Here is a 7,252-nt window from a genome sequence, read left to right on the forward strand (position 1 = left end):
ATATATTGGATTATATATTATATATAAATACATATATATTAGTAAAACAACTGCTTATAAATTACTAAAATGGTTTAGGACCAATGTTTAGTTTGTCAAACTCATAATCCTAAAAAGATAATCAAAACTTCAGATAGAATACATTTCTGCTACCTAATGGGTGACTTAAACACTTGTAGAAAGATTTCATTCAATTGTCATTTTCAATACATGTTTTCTAATTATATAGAGGCTTTCCCATAAAAAAAGGCTAATGATATAACAATATCTATAAGGTTATTAGAAAATATGTTTCCCTCATGAGGCATTCCAAAAAAACCCTTCAACAATAAAGGCTTATTTCACTAGACAAGTTGTAAAACAGTTAAATAACATATTACAGCTACAAAAATATTAGACAAAAGGAACTAAATCAACTAAGTTGCCTTAGTCAAAGATATCACAGATTGATGACAATCAAATCCACTTCCAAATAAATGGACCCTTTATAAGACAGTCACTAAAAGGCCTATGCCCCTAATAATAGAACATCATATATCTTTTGCTCCTGAATTCTGATACGACTAAATGCTGCAAGCCTTTAATATGTTATGCCAAAATACATTTTCAGATTAAAGAAAGCTGCTCTTAATCCACCAACTAAATATAATCAAACCCTTCACGATCCAGAACCCAAAGACAGAGTCTTCTAAAAACGACATCAAAGAAAAACTGCCCTTACCACCCACACTACAACAAAACTTTGAGACTTCAAACCTTGGGTTCATGATCTCACAACTCAGAAGGGTGCCTCCAGATGCTTAAAACTGTATGCCTGTTAGAACCCTTAAGGTAAACCTAACCAAAGAAGTTTCTCCCCAACAATGGACAGCATCTTACACATAGACAGCTTCCCCAAGATGACAGATCAAGACTCTTCCACCATCATGAAACTCTCACCTCTCATTTTTTTTCTTACTTATGCCTCTGTAAATAACAAGACTAAAGAACAGTCATGTGCACCCGTGAAATATACTTTTATTCATAAAAGATTTTACAGCCAGTCTTATTCATAGACAAACTTATGCCTTGATAGATAAAAAATAAAGGTCCAATATTAACTAATGGTTTTAATAATACCTTTGCTACTCCATAGTGAAAAACAAAACATTAGTGCACTCCTCTTAACCTACATCACAGGTTTAAAAAACATTGTCAGAAAGCCTTCACCTTTCTAGATAGACATCATTTTACATCCCTTCCTCCATGGTTTACAAAAAATAAAACAATGATTAAAAATTTATCCCTCATACTGGGCTCTATAACAGATTTTACTACAAAGGCTAAGATTACACAACAGACTTCTTAAATTTTCTTGCTAAAGTTACACTAAATAATAAAACTACCTTAAATTACCTACTAACTAAACAGAAAAATAATATAAGTACAATTGCTGACACTTCTTTTTACATATAGATAAAATACATCAGATATTATAGAAATTCAGTTACAAGAGATTAACAGACTACTTAATTAAAACAAATAGGTTCTTCATTTGTCTCATTCTTTTTTTTTTTTTTTTTTTTCTCCTTTTTTTTTTTTTTTTTTTTTTTTTTTTTGAGATGGAGTCTCGCTCTGTCACCCAGGCTGGAGCACAGTGGCACAATCTCGGCTCACTGCAAGCTCTGCCTCGCGGGTTCAAGTGGCTCTCCTGCCTCAGCCTCCGATGTAGCTGGGATTACAGGCACCCGCCACCACACCCAGCTAGCTTTTTTTATTTTTAATTTTTAGGAGAAACAGAGTTTTACCATGTTGGCCAGGCTGGTCTTGAACTCCTGACCTTCAGTGATCTGCCCGCCTCGGCCTTGGCCTCCCAAAGTGCTGGGATAATAGGCATGAGCCACCACACCTAGCCTCATTCTTTATTTAATTTTAGTTACAAAGTTTATGGAGAACCTGGCTTTAAAAAAATACTTCCAACTCTTGATATTATCCTTACATATCCTGCCTCCTTACATATTTTAAGTTCATAATAGTAGTTTCTCTGATGTGCTATATTATGTGAAAATTTTTAAGTATTTACATACAGCCATCCATAAAATATCAAATGGCCTTTCTTCACCAAAAACAATACAAACTCAAAAAAATACGTGATCATAGACACCATAACCTATAATGACCTATGGAGACCAAGAACCCAAAATAATAAGTAAAAACAGTGCTAAAGCCCCAGGTGTTGGTCACAGGTCACACTCTCACCTAAATAAAAATCTGACCAAAAAAATTGTTAAATAAAATTATGAGGCCATTATTGTAGACTCAGCTCATACACTGGACCTCAATAGACCAGACCAAATTAAAGCAAAATAGAGTCACTCATACAAACTAAAACTTTATTTTAAAAAACACCAGATAAATCCCAACACAGACCAGATTTTTTTCCCTCCTAAAAACAAGAAATTCCAACATAAAGAGATCCCCCCTACTCTAACCCTTACCAAAAAATAACCTAGAGTTCTTATTCTCACCATATATAACCTACCAACCTACCAGTTCCCAGTGAAATTTGAGATCAAATAAAAACATTACAAACACATTTATGACAAAGTGATATCAATGCCGAATGCTGGTCAACCTCTCAAAATTGGAAGGTTGAACAATAGGGGGAAATTGTTAAATTAAGTTCAGCCTAAAGCTATCACCTTCATATTTCAAGTTCAGTCGAATGGTTTGTCCATTCATAAGAAACTGTAGCCTAACCGGATGCATAGACAGACGGAACCTACTCTTGTAACAATAGCTAAGTCTCAGTCAAACACAGCAACCAGACTTCAACCACTCACAGGCAGCCAGCTGTTCAAACAAGTTCCACTAAGGGGAAACTGAGCTGCAACCAGTCTGGCTGTTTCTGTGCCTCACGTCTGTTTTCTGTGCCTCACTTTCCTTCTTCTGTCCATAAATCTTTTCCAACCACTCAGCAGCACCGGAGTTGCTCCGAACCTATTCTGACTCAGAGGGCTGCCCAATTTGCAAATCATTCTTTACCCAAGTAAACGCTGCTAAATTTAATTTGTCTAAAGTCTTTCTTTTAATGCTGCCCATCTCGGGCCTGTCACTTAATGGCAGCATCCTCCCTTATCTGCAAAAAGAGCACAACATTACCTGTTCTATCTGTCTTGCTGTGCTGTAGCATAGGGTATAATAAGTTAATGCTGATTGAAACACATTGCAGGAACCACGAGATGTTGGACATGTGAAGTGACATTGCTGTTAGCAGCAGCATCAGGTTGATCATAATAAAGCAAGGTTATTATCTTTATGCAAGGAGATTTGGTAAGCTCTCCTGGTTTTACAGCTCAAGGTCCCACATCCGGGAAGACCCCTCAATGTCAGGCCAACAGGGCTGGTTGGTCACCCTCCAACAGTGACGGCAAGTCAGACCTTAAGTTCTGATTCCTCATTTGCCCCAAACCTACCCTTCAGGCCTGGGTTCGCCAATTAACTTTTCAGCACTTCAGGCTTGTACCTCGCTTTGTCTAACAAAGAACTAGGAGAATGAAGAACAGGGATTGTGTACCCTGGCTGCGCACTAGAACCACTCTAGAAAGCTTTGATAATTTTCCATTTTGGGGACCTACCCCAGAGCAATTAACTAGTAAATCACAATCTAACTATTACATCACAATTGCTTATTGTTAATTATTAAATCACGGTCTCTGGAGAGCGGTGCCGGTCATCAGTGTTTTGTTTGCTGTTGTTTTTGTTGTTACTGTTGTGTGTCCCATAGGTGATTTCTGTACCCAGCCAGGAGGAAGAGCCCTGCATCCGAGCTGTGTTCTTCCTGCCTCACAGGCAGTCCATGATGGGTCATGAGACCATATTTATGTAGAGCAGGGCAATCTGCACATGAATGTGCCCTGGCTGATTGGCCTCTCTTCTTGTACATTTGCTGTAATTGTTGGCAAGAGCTGAAGTGCACTCATATATTACGGTTGTTATTATTGGCATGAGAGGAAGGAATGCTCATGGCTTTTATCAGCAAACCGTGTATTTACATTACTCACTGTATGGCTAATGACAAGCAGCATATGCATTTTTGGAAATGCCAAGTAAGTACCCAAATAAGATGAAAGAGCTGGAGGGCACCTTGTACTGTCAGCAAAGCGCATCATCTATCAGATGGATCAGATCTGAGCAGCACTCCCCCTTCCCCACCTGCCCCTCCTGCCAGGTGTGTGCCCAATGAGGCAGAGGATCTAGGGCTCTGGCACACCCCTCACCAGCTCACGTGGGAGCCGGTGGCCTGGGCAGGCTTGTGTGGAGACAAAAGGCTTCTTTCCTCACTTTAAGGACAAAGCTCTTAGGTAGGCATGAGTAGGGAGGCAAACTGTTCTTCAGAACTTTCTGCTAGAAGGAGATACGAAAACACATTAAAAGTAATGGCAAAACCACAATTAGTTTTGCACCAACCTAATACATAAAGACAATCTGGGAATAAAATATAACCGAAGTCCAAATAAAAAGACTGACTTTAATTCATATTTTCATATCTCAACATGATGTGGCCCCTAATAACTAAAACTGAAATCCGGAGGGTGGGCTTTGCGGAAGAGAAGTCAGTTCTGGATATTCATAAGATTTAGCAGATGGAGCCAGCTTCAGGCTCACAGGGAGGGTCTGTGCATTGGCAGAGTGAGAATTTACCAGGGCTGCTGCTGGCAACACCTTATGTAGCCGGGTGCCTTGCCAGTGAGTGACCTCGTCCTCTGCCCAAGTCCTCTTAATGTAAATGGGAAGGTTCCAAACCATGTAGTGAAATAAATCAAACCTTTGAGTGACCAAGTGACCCTCTGAGGGGCTGGCTCTGAAAAGCCACTTGTCTCTTACTCAGCAGGTGGTTCCCAGCAGGACAGGACTGTGCCAGCCTTTATGTGTCCTAGTGTAACCCTGGTTACCTACACAACGTGCCTTCTGAGTGCCATCCTGGTTCCCAGCACATGGCCCTCCCCAGGCCCCTGCCCTCTGCTCCTCCAGGCCCAGAACATCCTCTGACCTCCCTACCTCAGTTATCCAGGGCCTGCCGTCTCTCAAGCCCAGCTGACATCCCCCCATCTCCCTAAGGCCTGGGGCCACCCTGCCTCCACTATCCCAGTACACAGTGATAAGAACAGAACCCACCCATAGTCCTTTTGCCACAACTCTGAAATTTACAACGCTCTGAAAAACAAACATTTTTCATACCTCATTTGGCAGCAAAACCTTACCTGAATTGCCACGAGGCCTAAATGCTGGATGCCACCTGGCTCCACTGCCATTTTGCCCTTTCCCTGGATGCACTGCCTTGGGACATCCAAAGATGGGTTTCTACCCTAGAGCTAACTTTCAACACTTTTTCTAAACAGAACAGAGAGGGCCTACAAGCCCCTGGTCCCCGGAGCAAATCTGCAGCAGGGAATGAGTGTCTCTAGGTTGGCAGGCTGGGCCAGAGGAAGAGTTATCAGAGTGAGTATAAGCAGTGCAGTGGGGGGCACCCAGGACCTGTGAGCCGAGAGGTAGGGAGGAGGTCTGAGATTCCAAGGGCAGGAGGAAGAGCGTGTGGAGAACTCTAGGCACTATGCCCCGGGGTGAGGCAATGCTGTTCTCAGACAAGAGATGCCTTTCTGTTCAAGGTGAGATACAGTTAATTTGCTCTTAATCAAAAACAAAGAAGAAAAGAAAGAAAGAAGCTAGAGATTTTCAGCAAGTAGGAAGCGGGCAGGAGATGTGAGGCAGTCCAGGGCAGAATGGGGAGTCTGTCACTCTGTCATAGGCAAGACCCTGAAGATAAAGCAAGTGCACTCCCCAGGGACAAATGAGGGATGGAGGAACCTGCACCCCTTCCTGCTCCTGAGGTCCAGCTGTTGGCTGTCCTACACCAAGCATCACCCCCAACCTCAGCACAGTTTGTGTAAGACAGGGTGTCACTCTGTCACCCAGGCTGGAGTGCAGTGGCACGATCTCAGCTCACTGCAACCCCAACTGCCCAGGCTCAAGCCATCCTTTGTCTCAACCTCCAGGGGCATGCCGCCACACCTAGCTAATTTTTTAAAGTTATTTGAAGAGATGAGGTCTCACTATGTTGTGCAGGCTGCACAGTTTTGCCACACACCGTAGCCTTGGTTCCACTTGCTTCGGGACCTATAGGAACAAGGGCTGTGTCCCCACAAAATTGGCACTGAGAAAACGGAATCATCGCATGAGGCAGACTGTGAAAGTGATTAGGAGTTCACAGGGACAAGAAATCAAAGTGAGAGAAGGTGACGAGATCAAACGGTCTTAAAATGTTTCACAAATGTAGAGGAGACAAACCTCACTTTGTTGCTAAAGACTCAGGCGTCGGGCTGGGCCTGATGGCACCCCGTTGTCCCAGCTACTCGGGAGAATCCTTTTAGACTGGGGGTCGAGGCTGCAGTGAGCCATCATCTCACCACCGAACTCCAGCCTGGGCAACAGAGCAAGACCCTGTTTAAAACATAAAACAATAATAATAATAATTAAAAAAAAAAAAACAGGGAAATTTAGGCCAGTGACATTGCTCCTGTATTTGTTTTTTCAGCCTCACAGTGATCATTCAAACTGTGCCTGACCCCAGAGCCTGTTTTCAGACACAAGCGGGACTGCCGTGGTTGAAAAAGGGACCTGGGCTGAAGCATGCCGGGCACAGGCCTTTCCCCTTAAGCCCAGGGGGGCTGCCCTCGTGCCCTTCCGCAGGGCCTGGGGCAAGGGTTTGCGGTGAAGTCCTGCTTCTTCTCTCCCGCACCCTTGCTCCATCCTGCCCTTCTTAGGGCTGTGAGCACGGGCCTGTGGACACCAGCCTTGCACGGCCAAACTCCATTCCCTCTGGCGGGCACACACCCAGCCAGGCTGTCCCCTCCAGGCCCAAGTGAGGGCACGCCTCTGGTGGCTTGGTGGAAGGAGGACCACACGCAGCCTGGCATCAGCTCGGAGGACCTGGGAGCAGGGGCATCGGGCCCTAAATAGGCTCCCCCAAGTGTAAACCAGACCACGTCTCAGCCCCTCCACAGATCCCCATGACATACAAAGCCCGGCCCAGCTTCCTGAACACGATCCCCGCTGGCTCAGAGACCTCCTGACGCCCCCTCCTTTTCCCCAGGCTGCAGGAGCAGTCCCCTCGGCCACCCTGCTGGGTCCAGCCTCTGCACCTCGGCTCAGGCGGTACCCCCGTTAGACCCACTAGGTCTTCGTGGTCCTGGCTTCCCTCCCAGCTCGGCGA

At 44.2% G+C, this 7,252-nt stretch overlaps 1 long non-coding RNA gene across 1 annotated transcript in view; it reads right to left on the reverse strand.

The window, feature by feature from the left end:
* Positions 1-6,452, reverse strand: part of LOC108527492 (uncharacterized) — a 150,483-nt gene extending 144,031 nt beyond the window's left edge. Inside the window, exon 1 of the long non-coding RNA XR_001884826.1 lies at positions 6,328-6,452. This is a non-coding gene — a long non-coding RNA (uncharacterized LOC108527492). The remainder of the gene's footprint in view (positions 1-6,327) is intronic.
* Between the last annotated feature and the right edge of the window lie 800 nt (positions 6,453-7,252).

This window comes from Rhinopithecus bieti, unplaced genomic scaffold (genome assembly GCF_001698545.2).
Source record: "Rhinopithecus bieti isolate Rb0 unplaced genomic scaffold, ASM169854v2 scaffold_4654, whole genome shotgun sequence".
NCBI lineage: Eukaryota > Metazoa > Chordata > Mammalia > Primates > Cercopithecidae > Rhinopithecus > Rhinopithecus bieti.